A 23,375-nucleotide genomic window follows, 5' to 3' on the forward strand; every position below is an offset into this window, starting at 1 on the left:
TAGATACAGTACAAAGATTTAAGGAAGTACCATCAACTCAAGGGAACCTTACAAAGTGTTTCTATTTGAGAAAATGCAAAAGGTTTCCAGCATGCTGATGGAAGGCACATTTCAGACCCAACACTACTCTATTTAATTTGAAAATAAAAGCTATTCTATACATTAGGATACAGACCCAAAACAGCTAACTGTTGAAAATCGAAGAAAGAGGTCACCTAAAGTCTCCATCACAGAACCTATTCAAACTGTCTTCAGTGCCAATGTACGAGTCCAGGCATTGGAACTTGAATGTCCACATTACCAAGTTGTTAAAATTGTGCTTGACCTTGATTTTACTAAATAATTCCTCTGCCAAACAATTCCTGGGAACAGTTCAGGAAGCAGCATAGACAAGAGAATATTCTCAAAAGAGTCTATGAATACAAAGTCCTCCTATCTTGGAGACAGCTTAGTAATACAGACATAGCCAAACTGTGCGAGTTCTCCTCAGGACTGGAAAACGGACCTGGACATTGTTACTTTGCTAACACAGATGTAACCTGACGACATTTTGAGCATATCACTAATGTAGATTTATTTTTAAGTATTCTGTCCAGGAACTGGCCTTATCTTCTATTTGTACTGACATACAGAAAAATTAGCTTTCAGATCCCCTGTGAATATGTAAGCAGCATCTGAGAACAGTATTGAAGGTAGCTGATAGTTAAGATGCTAGTATTGGAGGAAAAAAGATCTCCTGATCTCAGGGGATCTAACTTCATCATTAAGCTAATGTCATTTAAGTATGATAAAAAACAACCCTTATAATTTTCCCACCTGCAGCATAATTATATTTCGAAAAGAAGAATCAAGCAGTAGCACATCTGCCAGTATGCACTAAATAATTTCCTTTCTCCACTGACTGACAATCACACATTTTTACAGAACTGATTTCCTAGACAGCCTAGTGAGAGTTCTGTGGTTTCCATTATTCATTACTCTTTTGAGCTGTTAGTAGACAGGAACTCCCATGACTGTCTCCGTTTTGAGAAGAGATGAGTGATAAAAATGAGATTCCTTTTCGTCCCACACACAAAGCCTGTTTTCCCTTAGCATAAAAGGAACAGGACCTTGCTTTTAGTTTCCTCCAGTCATCTTCTCAGTCAGGTTTGCACCCACAGAGCTCCCTTCTTAGAACTAGGTGCACAACTGCTTTTCATCCTCTCGTTTTCTCCTTATGGGTATACATTCTTCCAAACAATCTGTGTGTCTCTTCAGTTTCAACCAGTCAAAAGGAAACCTCTTACAAAGTGTACCTCACCTCTGCCCTGGCTCTGATATTTGGCTAAGTTCTTTAGGAGTTGCCTTTAATTTTTATAGCTGTCAGTCTGTGAAAGAGTTGTATTTGTTGCATGTATTTAAGATAGAAGAAGGCTGAACTAGACATTATTTTCTTTAAACTGAGTTTGCTATTGTCTGTTGACCAAAAACCCATTCACAGCAAACGATAACACCTTCTAGTACAAGAAATATCTATGTGCCTCTCATTATGTCCTATAATTAATTGTCATGCAAAAAAACCATTGCAAGTTTGATGATAGTTAAATTCAATCAATTTTTCACTGTCTAATCATTATAAATTCTTCTGAGGAGTGTTCTTCTGGTGGATCCACAACTACCACTTTTAAAGGATCTGATGATGACCCAACTCTAGACAGCTTGAATTATACACTCAGTAACTCAACAAGTGACATCAACTAAAAAGTCATCTGCTAAATTGGACTTCTCCCTGGGAGCCTAAGACATTAAGAGTAGGTCTAATTGTGTAATTCACATGGTAGCCACATCAGCACTGAGCTAGCTTCACAAGCATTCAGCAGGCAAACCCTGGGAAACCTGTCTGCCCCTGAAGGCCATGTAGGCATCTGTCAGTGAGAAAGTAAGAATAAGAACAATGTCTGGAGCCTGCACGGGGACTAGGAAGAGTTCACTGTCATGAAACTCCCCTGATTTGTGTCTGTCTTAGGAGTTAATGGTACCAGCATTCCCAGTAATCAGAAATTGAATGCAATATGAAAACTGGTTCATTGCTTACATGGTCTCAGCTTTGTAAGGATTAGCAAGAGGTCCTCTGGACAAGTAAGTCAACAAGTCCTTTGGCTCCATACCAAATGCAGGATACCCACAGAATGGTATTAGGTGTGTGGCAGAATTATTTAACTTATCTGGATCTGAAGATGGAATGCAGATGCTGGATCCTATTTAATAGATGGTCTCCTTTTGGCATATGCTTTATTATCTATGGAATAATGGTCACATTTATCCAAAATTATTTAGATGCTGAACTGAGACATCCAAGTCAGGATCATCATCCTCCTAGGCTCAGAATGCAGAGAGAGAGCAAGGCAGAAAAGTCTCCAGAGAACTGAAATCTTAGACATGGTTGTTTGGAGGCTTCTCTGACCACAAAAAGAGCTCAGACAACCTATGTTTTGAACTTAAGGGCCTTTGTTAGTTGCTCTAAAGTAGGCAGAAAGAAGGTTTTACCATAGCTTAAGGCTTGAATGGGTGCCCAGTAAACATAAAGGGTTGTTGTGTGCCTGGCATATTGAACTTCATGAACAGCAATCACTAGATCACAACCCAAACTCAACATACATAAATCTTTCTCAAAAATAAAGCTGGAACTTTCTAGTGCTGCTAAGCCAATTCTCTGTTAAGGAAAGTTTACTAACATAATGGATTTCCTATTAAAGTACAGAAAAGAATGTCCCTCTAAATCCACTTTAGAAATTTCTGTTTTTCTGTTCTGTGCATGACAGATGTATTCTCTTCAGTTTAATTCACAGATATCAATGCAAGGTTTTCCTTTTTTTCCTGTTAATTCTTCATACCTATGTTTAAAAGATTTACCTGTTATGTAAGTCTGGTTTTGCATTTTGTAAAATTTGGATCTTTGCTTTAAAGAGCTACAAGCTGCACCTTAAATGTAACTGAATGCAAATTTAATCTCTGGAATTAGGTCGAATTTTACTTTTATATTTTCAAACTGAGATGCTTTTTTGTAAATGTGCATGAAGTCTGCTACTTCAGACAATTTTAATTATCCTACAAGACAAAATGCTATAGAAGATAAATGTATCTTATCATTCATATACTGACTTAATAGACTGTGATTATTTTATATGTATTAATTCTTTAAAATGTAAAATAATGTATAAAGCATATTCCTAGTCTGTAACTTGTTCCTTGACTTTATGTTGCTAGTACATGGAGGTTAAATATTGTTCTGATAGATTATAAGATGTTGTATGTTATTTCCTGATTAGTTTACTGCTGTTTTTAATAATGAGATAATAATTTGCAAACTGTTCTTCTCAATATTTTTTCTAGGTTTTATTTAACAAATATTTCTGACAACAAATTTAATTGCAAGAAAAGAAATGGCAACTGAGCAACACCACGTGCAGAATTACTCAGGTCAAATACCTAAGAGAAGTGCATACCCACATGTCTGAGAGGTTTTCATGATTTATTTTGTTAGCTGTAGTCAACTTGTACTACCCCTGATATGTGAGATAAGCAGGTGGAGAAAAAGGTCAATAATTTTAATGCTTTGCACAAATTTAAACATATCCATGGCTGATAATGCATTTGAAAAGATATGTAATCTGCCTGTTCACTGAAAGTAAAGCACTATTTACAATGAAAACCTCTTTCTTAAAAAAAAAAAAATGAAGTGCAAGGAAATAACAACAAAATAGTTTCAAAATGAACAGTTGGGAAATTATTAGAAATATGTCTAATATGCCTGAAAAACCTTTGATTATTTTTATTCTTTAGATTTCTGCTTGGCTTATCAGCAGAGGTGATGCTTTGTGTCTAGCCATACAAATTCTCAAATCAAGAAACAGCTGCTGTTCAAATGACATAGTGGAGGGAAAAGAATCAGTTCTGTGTCAACTGCAATATTTTGGAATGTACTTCCTCAAAGTGTGTCATTAGCACAGTGAGTTAAAGGTGACGCTGAGAGGTAGCTGGCAGGGAATTATACCAATAATGTAAAAAAAACCCCAACAAACAACCCTATAAAACAATATATATATATTTGTATCTATGTATATATTTACCTCCTTTGGTGTTTTCAGAAGCATGTTATATAATACAAAGCTAGTAAATATCTGAACTTCATTAAAAACTAACCAATGTTTTCTGACATATATCATACTACTTGAACTTTTAAATTGGCAAAATGGCTAAATGTAGGTTTAATGAAACCAAAAGAGAAAGTTTAACACTTTATTTCTATTTTCCTGGCCTTTTTTCATACTTAAAATGTATTTTTATGCAAGCACTTCTTATTTTATTCATTTGCAGCTTGGCAAATCTTGTCCACATTAGTAATACATCAGCCCTCCTTAGGGTAAAATCTATTTCTGTGGTTTGAAATAGCTCTCCAGTGTGTAGAACTTGGACCTTGTGCTTGTATTCTATGGTATAATACCTTAAAGAGCACAGATGTGGAACCTGACTCATAAAATAAAAGCAAGAATCAAATTCTGTCTTCTTTTACATCCAGACATCCCAGGAAAGCCAACAGAATTAATTACATGAGTGAAAGCAAATTTTATCAGTAGCATATTGTTTTAGGATGGCATTCTGACCTTGCTGGTCCCTCCTCTGATACAGCTAACAGTGATAGATATCTAATTTGATCGACAGAGGCTCATGTATCCTGTGACATTCCAGAGCTGATTCCTGCAGCCAGCATACTACTGGGTCGCCTGTGATAAAGTGAGAAGACAAGAATGGCAATAAATACTACACAGGTTACAGCACATTACCGCAGCAAGCTGCAGACACCACAGTGCCTAGGAAGGAGGTGCTGATCTCGCTGCACATGAGTAGACATTAGTGCAACATACTATAGGCTTTCTCATACAACTTGAACACAGCTACCATCAAGGATTGCTATGTGCCCACTCTCACACGAGCACAGCTGTATGTATGGCTGCCGTTAGTAAGCATTCTTGTTGTGGACAGGGATTTCAGCAGTCAGTTGCTTACATTAATATCATTACATTATGGACCTGTGGCTAAATGCCACACCTAGGGTACACAGTACAGTAGAAGAAAACAATGCTGAGGCAAGCTAAATGTCCATCAGGTGTGGTAGTCTTCCTCAGCTGCTGGCAGCAGGTGCCCAGGAAGAACATAAGAATACAACAAGCGTATCATGATACTTCTCACAAATAATCTCCCAGCTTGTAGTGATGCTTGAGCTAGAATATTTTTATTCAATAGCACACTGGGTTTTGTTCCATAATTTTGTCATTTAATCCTATGTATATTTTCAACATGCATTGCCTGCTCCAAGAAGGATTTCCAAAATTTGTCTACTTATTTTGTGAAATTATGCTGCCTTCTGTTTGTTTTAGGTTTGCCATGAGGACAGTTAATAAACAAAACATTGGTTTTAATTCAGCAATTGCCACTTGGCCACAATAATAACCTGAAAGACAAAATTTGTGCTTTGTGGCTCACTGAGTAATGACATCATGGCATAACTGTGTTTATGTTTGTATGACTTACTAATACATATGAAAATAAATCAGGTTGATTTCAGCAGTTACCATATTTAGTATGAAAAAGGGAATACACTTCTAACTAGAAGAGTTCTTCCAGACCAGAAAAATGGATTACATTTAGTGGCATTCCTTAGCCCCTAAAAGATTCAAATGAACCTGAATTACAAAACTAGGAAAAATAAGTATTCTAGCTAGAAAACCATCTTGATTTAACAAGACATACATCCAAACCATACAAACTCATCAGTGTAAAAAAAAAAGAGTAATCCCTTTGACCAGAGGTTCTTACTCTACCTCTGAGGGGAATGGTAGAATGGTATTCTTCCATATAACTACAGAAATTTTGAAGCTACTCTGAGAACAATTGTGTGTAAGTGCCCTATTTATATCCTGTTTATGGCTATCAGATGTCCACATGTGTGCACAGAGCTGTAGGTGGTCATAGAGAAGCCGTGTCTATGAAAGTTCCTGTCGGTATTTCCTTATAGAAAGGCTGCCAGTACTTCCTTAGAGAAGAAATACAGTATGTCTGCCAAATATATTACAGTCTCTCTGTCAATAATAGATATTACTAAAGGATGACATTAGATAAACCTTAAGAATTTGTGGAAAAGTATTATCTGGATATTTTCAACCAATTTCTTTAATACTTGTCTCATATGTCCTTAATGAAATAAATTACTGGTGTTAACATCATAAAAACAGGAATAAGAAATAGCCAAGAAATAGCCCGTTACATTGAACAGTGATCTGTAATATATGAAAACAGGATGTCTGTAAATAATGCTTTTTCCTAAAGAAATGAAAAAGCTGCCATTTTGGGTATTTGCTATACTAGCCTTTATTTTTAAAAAGTCTGTTACTTTAAAAAATGAGGGGATGGAAGATTAGCACAACTGGCATATGCAGGAGATAAAAATGGAAATTTGACTAGCAGATAATTTCATAGAAAACTCTTAACTTTGTTTAAACTAGACTACTTTGTAGCAGGCTTTTTCCCTGCATTAACAAGAAAGCTTGGCTAGAGAAGAAGAGCATTTAGGGGTCCATTGAACCTTGACTATTCAATGCTGGCATGATGTTAGACACAAATCATTACAGTTCAGCACATCCTTAAACTATCATTATTGCCAGGGACCTGTTTTGAATTATGCTGTGAAGCACATAATACGGTCAGCTATCATTACATAAAAAGAGCTTGATACAGTAACTGCCTCAAAGTCCCTTTCAGACATCTAAGGGTTGCCAAACTAGGCTGAAATGAATGGTTTGAGGGATTATAGGAGTTCCTGACAAGTTTAAATTTTGAACAAAGAGACAGAAATGTGTTCAATATCTGAAAACATTTATATTACTCATTTTCCTTGTCTGAATATATTTGCTAGTTCTGAAATTTTTACTGTGTATCCTGATCAGCTCACAGTGAACATTTGATGCTTGCTATTTCAAAATAAAATTCTTTGTTTAACACTACAAATGACATTTTATATCCTTGATGTGCAACTTTTATGTGGAATGTAGACATCTATTCTCAAAAAAGCAACCTAGAAATCTCACAGTTCAAAGCTTCCCAGCTTCAGTAGGCATGTTCCCAGTCAGTCAGACAGTTTCCTACAGGATCCAAATCAGGCACCACATGTGCTCAGAAATATGGTGGGATGGAAAGCTAGTTATTCATCTCTTTAACCCCTTCTGTGACCTAGTTGAAAAGTGTTCAGAAAAAGGCATAATAGCTCTAAGAACCTGACATAAACTCTAAAATATTGAAAAACTAACCAAAAAACTCAAAATGTTTTAGAAAGTGTTTTATGACTTAAAAAAAATACAGGATAATGGGCTCTAAACTGTTGGCCTGGAGGACACTAATCATAGCCAGCATGTTTTTAAGCTTTGAAATATTGTTTAGCCATGCCCATTTAAAAGATTCTTTTTTACTTCTTTGTGCCTGAGATTACATCTATCTTCACTGTGGTCACACTACCTCCTTTCTCTACTGAGCAGTTTTTGTTTTATAAGCGTTTTGTGCTTATTGATTTATTGCTTCATACACCTTAATTAGCCACACTAGCCTTACTTGCCACCTTTCTTCTTAAACCCTTGTTGAGATCAATTTCAATTAAGGATGGGCTCATGACATAGAATTCTAATTAGGATCTCGATTAGGCAAAGCTTAGATTGTTTGTATTCAGGTTTTTGGCTTAGGGACTTGCTTAACTCAACTATATCCACTGAAGTCTGTCTTTCCTTTAAACAATGTTCTAAAAACCTGACATTAAACAAATGGGCCTTATACTATGGTCATGCAGGATAAATCCCAGAATGAAGGATTTACTAAAAATCATAACTATCAAAGTACCAATTTCACTTGCCACTTCCTTCAGGGCTGAGAGATTACAGAACGCAATGCTCTTGTGTTTTTTCCTTAAATTCGGTATTTCCGTTTCTGTTCCCAGTAACAGTCCAGCACTTTAAAAAAACAGTGTTGCTGAAAAACAAAACATAATATTCATTTGTTTTGGCATCATATGTAAATTATCGTCCTCACCCTTGGTGTAGGACCGGTTCTACTTCTTTCCTATTTCATTTGGGTTTTATGGCTTTTGAATTAATATTTTGTGGTTCATTGCAGTTTGCAAGATGTAGCTCAGCTTTTGTCATTACACTGTATTTTCTCCTTGGTTCTTTTAGGTTTTTATTTATTTCTAATATTCTGTATGAAATAGCTTTTCTTTTGTGGAGACATGGAGCCTTGGTGTGTTTATGTCTTGATGTGAGCTGCAAGCATCATAAAGTTTTATATTCAGCTTAAAAGAAATTCCACATGCCATGTTACAGCTAAGCCTCTGAGCAACCTGACCCCAGCTGGCTTCAGCAAGTCTTCTAACAACAAGAAAATGATAATCTTTTTTTTCTAATCATGTCATTTTACAGATCCAGTTTAGAGCAGAGTAAATTACCAGCTTAAAAGGCAAAAGTAATGGTATCTCCGACTTCCATGAGGAGGTGAAGAGGCAAGGGATAGGAAGCTATGACTGATGGTAATCAAAGGAAGGATGGAACTTAAAGCACTTTGTCAATTCTTAAAGGTTCATAACATGGACTTAAACTCTTTGCTACAGATTCTTTCTTGGAAAAAAAAAAGCTTTAGCTTTAGCCTTCTGTTTATTTATTTTCTATTCAATTGGATCAGTTTGTGATTACTCAGTTTAAGTCTGGTGCGTATCACCAGATCGCCACTGATTTCTAGAGCTATGTCTGAAAGAGGATCTGTTCTCATGAGTACATTGTCACATGGTGAGTAACTGATGTTCTCCACATTCTTCAAAGTAGAAAGTTTTATAAGGGGTACAAATGCTACAGGAATTCTCTCTTTAACAAGACTGCGGAGGTTTTATGCTCACTTGAAACTGATCATATAATAGACTCCAAGCATTCTCCTGTAAAACATGCTTTTCTTTTCCAGACTGATTTTAATTCAAAGAGATTCTGCTTTCTATATGTCATTAATTTTATTCCCTTACAGTTCATCACATTACTAATGCACATATTTAAACTATCTTTGCTTTTATCTTATTTTTTTCCAAAATGGTACTTTGCAACACACTTTATCAATGTGTACATAGGATGACACAAGACTTCACTGCGATAGTGTTTGGCAGATTGCTTCAGGGTGTTCCTAGTATGTATTTACATTCCTTGTTAACATTTTAATCCCTCCAGCATTTCCCTGACACAAACTGCAAAGAGCAAAGAAAGTTTCCAGCTGATTAGGAGTTTGGCTTCCCATATCTTTGATACATCTTTGATTTAGGGGAAAGGCACTAGCAATGGTTGCAGGAAATAATGAAGCAAGACTAAGGGTGGACACTGAAATTTTGAGGACTAGCTTATATTCGAGTACTGAGTGTAACTTTCAGCATTACATAACCTTGCTCCAACTAGATGCCTCAGTGGGTAATACTGCTTTATTTCTGTTTTTTAACCATTTTTTATTGAAAAAGGATGACATATAGCTGAATTTTGTTTAGTGATTAAGTACAGTGAATATATGTATGTACATATCCACAAGGCACATATCCAGTTTTGTCCTTCCTTAATGCCTGTGGTGGTATCCCCAGGAGCGGTTCGCAGACTCTCAGCTCCTGTACATTGCACGGGAAGTGCCATGAAGTGTTATGTGTCTAAGAGTCAGATTCACAAGCTGAGCAGAGGTAATGCATAAGCTACACAACAAAAAATGTTGAGATGTTGTCATGGTTTAATCCTAGCTGGCAAATTAACACCACACAGCCGCTTGCTCACTTCCCTGCTCCCCATGGGATGAGGGAGAGAATCGGAAGAGTAAAAGTGAGAAAAATCTGTGAATTGGGATAAAGACTGTTTAATAGGTAAAGCAAAAGCTGCATGTGCAAGCAAAGCAAAACAAAGAAATCATTCACTGCTTCCCGTTGGCAGGCAGATGTTCAGCCATCTCCAGGAAAGCAGGGCTCCATCACATGCAGTGGTTACTGGGGAAGACAAACATCATAACTCTGGACATCCCCCCCTTCCTTCTTCCCCCAGCTTTATATGCTAAGCACAAAGTCATATGGTATGAGATACCCCTTTGGTCAGCTGGGGTCAGCTGTCCCACCTATGTCCTCCACCAGCTGCTTTTGCACTCCCAGTGTCCTCGCTGGTGGGGTGTGTGAGGAGCAGAAAAGATCCTAACTCTGGGTAAGCCCTGCTCAGCTATAACTAGAACATCCCTGTGTTTTCAACCCTGTTTCCAGTACAAATCCAAAACACAGCCCCATAGTATCTACTTCCCTGTGTTTTCAACCCTGTTTCCAGTACAAATCCAAAACACAGCCCCATAGTATCTACTGTGAAGAAAATTAACTGTATCCCAGCAACTACAGCAATAACAGATGAGCTTCTGAAATTTGTTTCCCCTTGGGGTCGTTTACTTCCCTGGAGCTCTGAGGTACATGTTTAAGTGAAACAGAAATTTACAGATCAATTCTTGTCCTGATTCCAGCTGCCTTTAAGTAAAGAAAAACTCCTTCTTTGAAAAGGAGGTGAGAGTAGAGCCAACCTTATTAAATAATGGTCTCAATAATTATTTAATGGTAAACTTGCACTGTAGGCCTCCTTCTGTCTGAAGAGGTTTCCATCGGTATTTCTTAATTCCCAGGAGAGAGACATGATCAGTAGGCTAATAAACTTGACAGATTAGGAGACCATCCCTGTTAATGTTGCTGTCCCATGAGGCTAAAGGAAGACAGCAAGATTCTTCAGATGGAGGAAGAAAGGAGAAACCTCTCATTGCAGGCCTTGCTGGCAGGATTGTTTGTGCATTTTATATTGAAGAATCTCTAGAAAAATTATGATAACAGGACAAGAGCTCAGATTCCTACATACCTTCCAGCTAACTGATGTGTTACACCATCAGGTTCCTTCTTTTGGTACCCATTCTAGCAACAATGCTCTTGGCTGCTTGTTAACCTGATTTCAATAGGGTGTAGGCAGAAACTTATTTAAGAATTACCTGGGAGTGGATTTGTGTTCAAATATGTGTATCTGAAGTTCCTTGGGATACACAAACGGGAAGCAAGGTTCTCACTTCAAAGGTATTTCAGTCATCAAGCAATTGGATCAGTGGGATCTACTTCTACTCTTCTACTACCTTACAAAAAAGTGAGCAATCACCTTCAGCTAGAGAATTAGTGTTCTGATCCTCATTTATCTCTTTCCATTGCCTTTGTAAAGATTTATAATGTTAAATTTAGAAGCTCTGAATCATCCTGCTGTGGAATCTGGGAAAGACATTTTGAACATGGTCATAAGTCCTTTATTTGCACTGTGTTGTTCTAAGACTTGTAACACATTAAATGTGTTTTGCTTACTTTTAGGTGGATTTAAGAGGCTAAAGCAATACATATTGTATGATAAACACTGGGAAAGTAGTTTTGCATCAACCCTGACAAAAATGTAGTCTTTTGAAAAGATTTATTTATTGATTCAATTGATCATCCTTGATTTTCATAGATAATAGTTCATTGTTAATATCAAGAATGCAGACACTTGCATTCCTTTTATTAAAAAAACTGTAAAAGCATAACTAGGTAAAACTTAGTTTAGCAGTTACTGATTATAATTTATGGCCAATAGATAAACATTTTACACACTCTGAGCAGTAACTGTACTGTTCCAAATGTTCATATTACCCAACCAAGTGCAATCTGTTTTTTAAATTGTGGACTACACAATCACTTACTGAACTAATCCCAGCTCTAGAAACTCTGGAGGAGCAGCAGGGATGGGCAGAAAATAATTATAAGAATTATAAAAATAATCTCATAAAACATTCATATTTATTCTCACATGCATTCCGCAGACAGCGTATGTGTCTGTTTGAGCAAGTGTTAGCTGTAGCAGCATGTTCTCATGTACAACGTTTAGCCATGTGTCTGCCGGGCTGCCATCTTACCCTGAAGATCTGCTTACGGATTCCAGCAGCACAGGAAATTATTCATCCCGCAATCTGTTTTACAGCTGGTTGAACCCTCATTGTCACTACTGTCAGCTGTCATCAGAGCTGGATAAATTCTTCAAATTAATGTCTGCTAAAAAAAGCCCAACTTTTCCAACATAAGTAGCCCAAATACATAAAACAGTTACAATGGAACCTCTTACATATCTATGGGAGATACGATTTTTCAGATTACCAAGATTTATTACACTCTTTGAAAGTCTGGCATAAATAGTTACAGATTGCTTTTAGAAAACAACATTTTTGTGATCTGTGGCTGTTCATATGCATAGCAGAGCTCGTGGTCACGTACATGAATTGTAAAACCTCCCATTTGAGCACAGCTGAAAAATCTACATATATTCATCCATTTTTTATTGTATATTTATTCTTAAAATCATAGCCATTCTTTACATAGCCAACAGTACCTATTTGTGAATCTATTAAATTTATAGGCTTACCATCGGTTCTTGGAACAGAAAGTGTTTTCTGAATATATAGTTTAATAGATGAGATCTATTTTTCCGTTGATTTCAATGTCTACTATTTAAAATACTACATCAGGCTGATTTGTGTGATGCAACTATAAGCTGCATTTATTTTAACAGTTTTCAATCAATTGGTGAACTTCCAAAACTTTTCCAGGGAGATGGATGTTGTCCAGCATAGATAATTTGGCTTGTAATTGCCATTCCTGCAGACTGTTTGGGATTGAACTGTGAGTCCCTACAAACCTGTGGGAGTTAGTGTCATGCTAAACTGGAATAGATTGAGGTGCTTTGACAATGAGGATCAAAATTCAAAATAATTAAAACAAAATAAAGAAATAATTGTAAATAAACAGAATGTGATTCAGTGAAACCAAATGGCTTACAGAAAGAACAACAAACAGCACACTGACTAGGCCTTGGTTCTTCAAAAAAGGGCCTAAAATTTATGAAGAAAGAAAATTAAAAGAATATCCACCCTTACTGTGAGAAAAGGCATAATTTAAGCCTAGTTTTAAAAACACAACTGATATGCAAAATAATCCACCAGTTCCATTCATTATTAGAAAGATGCCAGCTGAAGAAGTGCACCTAGTCCTTGAGCATCACAGTTCAAGGAACCATGGATCAATTTGGTAAGAGTCAAAGAAGAACCACAACATAATTAAAATGTCTAGAAAATGTGACCTCTAAAGGAAGACTGAATAAATTGTTTTGGCCAAAGAAAAGCAGATTAGAGGAGGCTTTATAACAACATTAAACTACACAAAAAGCTACTGAGAAGAAGAGAAACATCTATTCTTCTTACTTAGGATAGAATGAGAAACAATGGCTTTAAGCTACAGCATGGAAAATTTAGATACTAGGAAAATGTTCTTACAGTAAGGCTAGAGAAGCATTGAAATAGATATTTTAATAGGTTATGAAATCTTCATCTCTGAATGCTTATAAAACCAAATTAGATTAATAATCTTATCTGAGTAGTGTGAGGGATAACTGATCATGAGTCATATTGGACTAGACAGCCTCTGAGGATGCCTTACATCCTGATTTTATGTTCTTCTCTGTACACAAAATTTATCGGAAGTATGTAATTAAAATCTGAACAATAAAGCATCTCATCTGATAACAAAACTTGTTCAGTGGAGGGACACTTGCATGACATTTGCTTATGCTCTCACTTAACAAACTGCTACTCTAAATCCACAGCAACTGAGGTCACACTTGGGATCACAGTCCATGTAAATGCCATTCTGGGAGACCTTGTTTAATTTGACTGAGCAACAATCAATTCCCTCTCATCCAGTGATATAATAAAAAATATAAGGGAATGAAAATAAGTTCAATATGGTATTTTCACTAATTTGTTGACTGACTAACAATATGATGTTCATTTCCATTGCATGAAGTTCAAAAATCCAATATAACATAACTGACAAAACTGCAGAGAGCACACAACTTTCTTCCATGTATCTTTCTCTCTCCGTCATCTTGTGACAAAGTTATCATCAAGACCAGCTTTAGACCTGATATTTCAACAAAGGCATGTTCATATTTACATTTTCTATGTACTGTACTTATTCAAGGCTTCCCTAGAATAATAAAGACCCATACTACTCCTTGACAAGCTAGCCATATTGTCTCTTGGTAGGTACAGTTTGGTAGACTAATGTGAAAATACACTGAAGAAAATGTATACTGTGGAGGTGTAAACATGCATTCTTGTGATAAGTCAAAGAGTAAATGTATATCCTTACGAGAGACACCCTGAACACTGGCAACATCAGCTCATATTCTAGGGTACAGAAAGGAATTTGTGGATGCTGTATTTGGAAGCCTTTGGGACCCTTGTTAGCTTTCAGAACATCTTCCACCTCCCACCCCCTACCCCTCAAGCTCATCATTGGCACAGGAAAGTTTTATAAAGCACATTAGCTGTGTTACAATGACCAAAATACTGGTCCCACAATACTGATCAATTAGTACACCTCAGTATTCTTAGACTGTTGTGGAACAGCTCTGTCTTTCAGTGACAGGACTGGTCAAATACTTCCGGTCAAAACTTGTTCTCCAATTTAAATTAAGAATTAGAACAATATTTCCAAATTAGATGAGAATTCCATATGCACAAGCAATATAAATTGCCTCTCTTTTGTTGCATCCACCAGTGTTTAAACCAGTTTGCCCATATTAATCTGGAGAATTTTAATGATGATGTCTACATCCCCATTAAAAATACCCTGGTAAGGGATTTTCTTCCTCCACAAAGGAAAGTATAACCTTTTAAAACTCCTGACAAAATATTGAGGTGCCCTTGCATTGGTTGTTTCACTAGGACTACAAATGTTATGGCAGAGAACTGGGAATGCAGTCAGACTTAGGACCCTATAGGAAGTATTTCTGTCCTTGTGGGTTCCAGGGCACTGGAACTTTGCACCACACAGGTACTTAGTGGACTTCCATGTCTCTTACACTGGGAACCAGTAGTGTCATATCCTCACTTTTGCAGTGGCAAAAGGCAAAGATCTTTGGCAAAATAGGATATCAGGGAAAGATGAGTTCGATAAAGACAGAAGATGATACATTGAAGTCAATGGTACAAAAGTGGACAAGAAGGTATGAGCCGTGTCAAGCTACCTCCTCTATACAGGCTTCAAAATTAATTCCATGCTGAAGCAAATGCAAATTCTACTTGAATTAAAACCTTAAACTGAGTATATTTAAGCATTGCATATGCATTTAGCATATTAAATTTGCGTGATTTTCCCCTGATGTTAGAAAAAGGAGGCTCCACCTTTTCCCAAGTAAGGGTGAACAAAACACCTCTTTTGAAAGAAGGAAGAGGGTCGCACCCCAGGTTTTCTCCCAAGAGCAGGAACTTAGTTTGGAAAAGACTTGGATCTCTTATTTGGGCTTGGATCTGCAAGAGGTAGCTTACTACCACTCTATGAGCCAATAAAGTGGATTGACTGTAGTCACCAGTTGGAGTGTGACACATGCACTCGACCCCTTAAGCAAACCAGCAGTAATTTGGTACAGGGTCCACAGGAGGTAAAGGCCTGAACCACAGCCAGGCTAAGAACTCCTCTAGGAAACCCACAAAGGAGCAGTTGACCCAGTGAGCACCGGTGCGTACGAGCTCGGAACACTGATCATGTGGTTGGTTAATGCACAGATAGAGGGTGGCTTTTCCAAAACTCATTTATCAAGGAACAAAGAAAGTCATGGGTACAAAAAGTCTCATGCATACCTTTCCCACTGTATGCAATTTGACTATGAGACAACCACTTTATTCCATAAATATGACAGCTTAAGTGAGCCTTCTTTGAGCTCCTCCTGCTAGGCAGCATGGCGGTGATCTCCCCTTGAGCTGGGACACTTCTCAAGTGTTCTCAAGGTTGCTCCTTAAGGCAGAGAGACCTTTTACAAATGACAGATCTTTGGATGAGTCCAATTTGAGCTCCTCCTGAATTGCAGCTGGCCAGCACTCCAGGCCAGGTGACTCCCTCCTTGAGCACAGATGCCTCTCAAGGTTTGAGATCTTTCCTTACCCAAGATGGAAAAACACCTTGACGTGCGGAATTAGACTCTATAACTCGAAAGTTATAAAGTAGGTATGTTTATTGCGCGCAGATGCACGGGGGATCGCTCCTCCACAAGCGTGCGTACCCGAAGTGACGAACCATCCCACATTTATACAATGAAACAAATGAATATCCAATTAGCGCCTATACATATTTGTTACCTAAACCCCGCTTCGTATGTTAATTAGCTTATCAGTCCGTTTCCTGGAATGTGGTGGTCTTGCAGGTTTGTAGGTGATTCATGTTCTTGCGACCATCTGATCTTCTTCAGCAAGGAAAGGTGATTCATGTCCTTGTGACCATCCAATCTTCTCCAGCAAGGAGACTTAGCACTCCCTCCCTCTAGATAGCATTGGAATGTCTCTCATCTTCTCTCATTCTCTTTTAAATAGCCCCTTTGTTAGAGAAAGAAGGGCAGGCATCTCCCTGTCTCCCCTTTGTTAGAGGAAGAGGGGCAGGCGTCTCCTCAAAAACTGTAGTTGTCTCCTCAGAGCTGTGTGCCTATGTGACCAGACACCGCACCCATGACTAGTCACCATACCCACATTTCTGAGTAGACATATACAATCACAGTCGGTGTTAAGCATCCCCATTTCACACTATTTCTCCATATCAACCTTACCTGCAACAGATCCTCAGTAAGTGAATGATAGCATGTTGAATGAATATGAATGAAATTGATACTCAATATTAAATATCATAAAATTAATATAGATAATTCCAGTCATAATCCATTGTTGATGTCTGAGGCTGACCTAGCCGCACCTAGGCTCCATCAGGAGTTTAGAAAGCAAGGGATCCACTTTGCACCTCATGACTTAACGGGAGGGTCTCCCTTACCCTTTTGTGCCTTCAGTCTCTGTGTAAATCATGCTAGCTCAATTCTAACTCCATTTTCCTTTGTATGTTTCATCCATGTAGTAAGTAATAGAGTGAACTTTGCCATCAAACTTCGTTAAGTTGCACTTTTTCCTCATATTAAAACCACTTTTGCTAATAGCTTTTAATGTGATAATCATCAAACACAGGAACAGGTTGCCCAGAGAGGTCTCCATTCTTGGAGACATTAAAAACCTGATTGGACATGTTCCTGGGTGACCTGCTCTAGCTGACCCTGCTTTGGGCACAGGGTGGGACTAGATGAATTCCAGAGGTCCATCCCAACCTCAGCAGTAGTGTGATTCTGTGCTGCTGTGAATTACACTCCTTGCCCCAAGGGTAATGGATGCAACTTATGCCTTCACTGTCCAGAATTGTCCTTGCAATTATGACAACATGGCAGGATGCCTGTCACAGCACTCCCCAAACTCACCAGCTGCAACAAGATCTTTTACCATCCCATACCAGCATGCTCTTCATACAGTCCCTCTGCTGCCTTCTCCTCGTCTTACCTCATCCAGGGCACTCTCTCTCCTCTCTTGCTTCTTCCTCAGCTGCTCCCTCTTCATTGGCTCTCAACCACTTTACTTAACCAGCCACAGCTGCACCTTATCTACATCGGCCAACCCACGGCCCTGAAGCCAGCCCACAGTTGTATATTATCAATGCTAATTAACCCAGCTTCATTCCTCTACAACTGCCCATCCAAATTTTCCTCTATTCCTTTGGCTATGCAATTTAAAATGTGATGACTCTTCAGTGAAAAAATGGAAAATCAAGGGTTATTTTCCTATGGAGCTTATAATCTGTGAAGAACCTACTTCAGCTCTTGTGACTGCAAGGCATGAGTGGCTGATCTTGCCCCATATTCACAGGTGACTTCCATCCAAGACATACTGACTGTTAAGTGTTTTGTCTGAGTATGGACTGCTATTAAACTGGGAGAATATGACACCGCATATTTTCTTTTGTGCGTGTATAGGGTTTGCGTGGGCAGGTTTTGGTAGTAGGGTGGCGGCAGGGGGTGGGCCACCAGAGGTGGCTTCCATGAGAAGCTGCAAGAAGCTTCCCCTGTGTCAAATAAAGCCAATGCCAGCTGACTCCAAGATGGACCTGCCACTGCCCAAGGCTGAGCCCGTCAGTGATAGTGGCAACACCTCTGGGATAACATATTTTAGAAGGGTGGGGGTAGGGTGGGCTCACTTGTTCTGAATCATGCAGGCAGGGAGTTGGTTTCATTGTCTTAGGTGACTTAATGATTTGCTGAGCCTCTGTTCACATGGCTCCTAGATTTCAGTAAATTCATCAGGAATGGATTTTTTGGCAGACCTGAAAAACATGTTTAATTGTAGAAGCTTACAGGGAATAGCATATTTTATAGTTTAGATTTTGCTTGTGTCTTTCAACTGGTGTTATCAGACAGATTTTATCAGACTTTTAAAATATTTTTAATCTCAAAATTCAGTTTAACTGCAAGTTGCTGTTCTTCTTTCCTTCTTTAATAATTGTACTTTTTCATACACCACTTTAAATAGCTTAATAGTATGATAGTTTTTAAATTTGTCATCTTAGGAACATCTATCATTATGGTGTTTAAATAGTTTTCTTCCATTGCTGTGGGCTAATGCTCTGGGTCTTTTTCTTTCATTGTAGAGCTATTTTTAAGTTACTGTTATGGGCTAATAACTTAGACAGTAGCTGTTGTGTACTAATGAATATGTGATATGGTTTTATTACAAAATATAACTGTTGCTTTTTTACAAGTTATAGGAGAAGTGTGTTAAATTGTCAAAATTCCATCAGTAACACAGTGTTTTCTATATTTTTTATCTACATTACAGAACTGTATCTGTTCAGATTTTAATGCTGAGAAATCAAAGAACACATTTGTAATTTAAAATATTGAATTTGGATTGTACAGATTACTAGATAGATCAATGAATTCAGAGACTGAAACTCACATCTCAGTTTAATACATGTAGATGTGCATTACAGCATAAAACAGTAGAAAGCAACTACCACATCCTTACGTGTTTACAAGCTTAGCAACTGCAAAACTCTGAGCACTACTTTAATTTAATATAAAAATCAATTTAAAAAATTATACTACTCTTCAAATATATTGTATTAGATTTACTGCTGTGATATATATAAGGAAAAAGGAAAAGAATCAATATTAAAATTAGAAATCTCAAGAAAACTTAAGTATTTATATTTTTAAAAGTTTAAAATATCTGTAAGTCAGAAAAGTTGAGTAATACTGACTTGAGGTATTTTTAGCCAAAGAAAACTTGAAAAACTGAGTTTTTAAGGGTTGAGGATTAACTTACTATTTGTAGGCAGTTTGCCCCATCAGCAAGAATGATCTGATAGTTAATAGTGGCTTAAAGGAGGCTGCAGATCTCTGAAATATCCACTGCTAAATTCTGCAAGTCTCCTTCCAGCCCATGTCTGTCTCCTGTTTGAACAGAACTACATTGTATTACAGCTACCAAACCTTGGAAACTCTGTTAAATCTGACTTTTAAGATATTTGTTTTACAATAGTCTGTATCCAGCATAATTCCAAAGATCTACACGTGTTAAGACTTTGTAGTGGTAAAATGACATTAAACTTGAGATGCTTGGTGTTTAAACAAACAATTGTGCAGCATGTGTAGGTGATACACCATAAACAGATTTGGTTTATATATATTTACACACACACACACACACATAGGCATAGATAGATATAGCTGTGGGAACATTTCCTGATGATAGAAGTTTATAATTAAAATAGAGAAGGAACACGTACAAAGAAAGAAAAAAAGAATTTACTTCCTTCAGACAGAATTCTTTAGGGGTCAATTCTTATTTTATGAAGGTTTATTGATCCAGTGTACTAGCAGATAGGAGAGGACAACAATCATTTCATTTGTGAGTTTTACAGATCAGATTTATGTAACAAAAAGAGAAAATAATCCCATTGTCTAAAAGGTAACTTTTAAATTTTTACTCAAAATTGACCCATTACTAATCAATGGAAATTGGCATAGAAAATTTGTGTGCTTTTGCTCTAAATATTTAATAAGTAAAATAGAAATCTATGTTAAATTATGGATATTTAGGAATTAGATTTACTGAAGTCATGGCCCATTAACAGAATAGGACTAAGAAAATTAAAGAAATGAGTATTTTGGTCATCACTTTTGGTTTAACAACAAAACAAACACAAGGGAGAAGCAACGCCTCTGACAGCATATATGAACAAGAAAGCAATGAACCAGAAGGTGGATGAATCATTGCAGAGGCTCTGATAAAAATACACTGAACTCACTCTGACATTCAATCAAAACCTCAATCTTTTGTTTGCATGAACTTTTCTTCAAATATGGTAACTAAAAACCCAAATGTAACAGACTGAATTTTATGTAGGGTTGTTAATGTCTCCAGTCAACTGATTTGTTGTCTTATTTATTAGCAAATTAACTCACAGATTACAATTTACAGAAGTTTTCTGTATGTATGCATCAGATGTATAAATTATTTAGAATAACGTTTAAGTGAGTCCTCCAGCGCTACTGAGTTCAACTAGAAAAACAAATTTAGAAATTCATATCTATTTAGAAAATGGAGAAATACATTCTAAGGGGTTATGAATTGAGATCTCGGACCTATTATTTGTCCAAAACTTCCTTGTCAACTTCAGCTCTTACATGTTAAGCCTATCACGGGAAATCTAAAATTCAACACCCCGTGTGTAGGCCTCAGGATAGCTGATCAAAAACCACACTCAAATTGACAAGGTGCCTAAAGCTACCCAAGAAGAAACTCACGGAAATGAAAACATACCCCTCTTGAAATTTTGACAATCAAGACAGAAATAATTTTGGATTTGCCTACATTAGCAAGACGGGAAGTCTGCTAAGAGCCAAATTAATCAAGGAAAATGGTGCTGAGGATCTGACATTCACATGATAAATGTTTCAGAGGGCTTTCCCTAGGAGTACAATGCCTTGGTCCCTGTGCCTGGATGCTCACTAGTGCTTGGAGCATATCAGGAGCACACTTCCCGGTTCAGTTCCACCCACAATAAATTCAGCTTGTGTGTGCATGACGTGAATCAAAGCACAGTCAATGAGGAAGCTTCAAAGATTCTTTTGCAATGCGCATTCTCAGTACAAATGAATGCACCGATGCAGATTGATCCATTGTCTACTGAGGAGCCACAGAGTCTAGACTCTTCTCTTCAGATGAGTTGTCCATATTCATTCTTCAAAAGGGCTGCATGGATGGTGGTGATGGTGCCCGCTATTGGAGTAAAGGGCACGGTTTCCATACCTTACATGACCTGAAGCAGTACGCTATATCATCACGCTCCTCTAATTATCTCATCTGCTCATCTGTTGACTCGTACACTCAGATTAAGTTATTTTGGCACAGTGGCCCAGCTTTAGTGCAGGAGAGCAAAATCCTTCTCTAGAACAATACCCTGGCAAAAAGAAGCTCAGCGTTAGAAACTTTCATGCTAAAGAGGGCAAGATCTCCCCATTCTTTGGTGAGTAAAAACAATTCCTCAGTCCACATTTAAATGAAAATGTTAGGAAATTTATTATTGGAGGACATGGATTCTGCCGACAGTGTTAAGGAGCATTCTTTAACTGTCTGTCATATGGGGTCCCTCACTGGATATAAGCTTTCATTCACTTTTTCTGGATGGATCCTCATGAAAAGATGATACTGAGTGTCTAAGATTGACAAAACTTACAGCATGCCCAAACAAACTAGACACTGAGAATTTCATAGCCAAAGTGACAGAGGCTTTAGTAAGCTCAGGCACTATCAGGTCTGGGTACTCTGAGTGATGTTTTGGACTTTAATTTTGACTGTAGACACATATATTTTAATGCTGCTTCTGAAAAAGGTGTGTAGTTTAAATGTATAACAGTTATTGCTTGTGAGAATGAATGGCTAGTATGAAAAATGAAGCATTACTTTAAAACATGCAACTTTCTTTGCTTGATATTAGAACTTTTATCATCAAATATAGAAGGAGGTACAACTGATTTTTTCACTAAGATTTCTTAACAGCAACAGACAGAGCCAAGCATCACTTCTGTAGCTCAACCAGCAGTTCATTTTAACCTGTGTTTTAATCCACTAAATATCATCAGAGATGTGAATTATTTCAAGACCTCAGGACTGAATGAGAGCAAATGCTGTGTAATCATGAGTTTGTTGAATATGAACACATAATTAAAACACATCATCTGCTTCAAAAGGTGGCAAATAAGAAATGTTGGGTTTTTTTTTAATTAGGCAATGAAGGGCAACTTTCATGCTGTCTGACTGCAGTTTGGGAAACTACATTAAATTAGTCACTTTAATTACCCACCTGTGAAGAGGAAGGTTCCTTCTGAGATTGAGTCAGGGTATGTGTAAATAGGGAAGCCTGAGATTACTTTCAAGTTGTGTCTCTGCTGATCAGAACTGAAGCACGCATCAGTGTGCTATAATCCTGCCTCCCTTAGGAGAGAAACTGGGCCAAGGAGACTGACAGATGTGGAAGTATCTGTCCATGAAGGCTCTACCTAGGGCTATGTTATGATGCACACTCCAAAATCAGTCCACACGGGCACTTCCAGAACCCAGATTAGGTCCATGGTGCTGTTTAGTTCTGGGTTTCGATACTTCAAATACTGGACTTTTGATACTTGGAATAGTCTCACTTCCTTTTCATTTCCTTTCTCTACCCACAGTTTTCTTCTTTCTCACCTTCTTTGTGGTTTGCCCCTTCATATGCAGACCTGCAGCCCTCCACTCAGGGTATGGCATGGCATACTAGTGGAGAGCATGGAGGAGGAATAAACAGCTTTTTTTGCCAAAAGTTACTGACACTGGCCTGGTACTGTTGACAATGTTTCTTACAAGGTTAATCTTACAAAGCTCCTTCTCCAGAAAAAGAGAGGATTTCCTCTAGGGGAGCTAAGTCTAAGTCTGAATAGCCTTCTGGAGGCACTTCTTCATTCACTGGGGATAGAATGTCCCTAGAGAGATTCTATGCTTCACTTCAATGAAGCTATTCTTTTTTAATTTTTTTCTGTTTTTTTCTAATTACCTTATGTTCTTCAAGTCCAGGGCTTCCTTTCATGTCTGTAAGCACCAACAATACTTGTCAGTAATAGATTAAATACATATTTAGCTTTTATGATTAATATCATACCTTGTGGCAGAGTTAAACTCTGACTCAGTGTTCTGGACTCTTTCCTTTTGAAGCCTGCAGGGAATAGACATGTAGTCCAGCTAACCCATGGAATGGACTCTAAGGGCATGTGGAAGGACAGAGCATCTGCTACTTTAAGAGC

General features: G+C 37.6%; 1 protein-coding gene across 1 annotated transcript in view; it reads right to left on the bottom strand.

The window, feature by feature from the left end:
* The window catches only part of HCRTR2 (hypocretin receptor 2), a 68,838-nt gene extending 58,474 nt beyond the window's left edge, over positions 1-10,364 (bottom strand). The window contains exon 1 of the mRNA XM_080389161.1: positions 1-10,364. This exon is cut by the window's left edge and continues 18,860 nt beyond it. The gene's annotated coding sequence lies outside the window, so the exon portion shown is untranslated.
* Between the last annotated feature and the right edge of the window lie 13,011 nt (positions 10,365-23,375).

Source organism: Falco punctatus (assembly GCF_963210335.1).
Source record: "Falco punctatus genome assembly, chromosome: 5".
NCBI lineage: Eukaryota > Metazoa > Chordata > Aves > Falconiformes > Falconidae > Falco > Falco punctatus.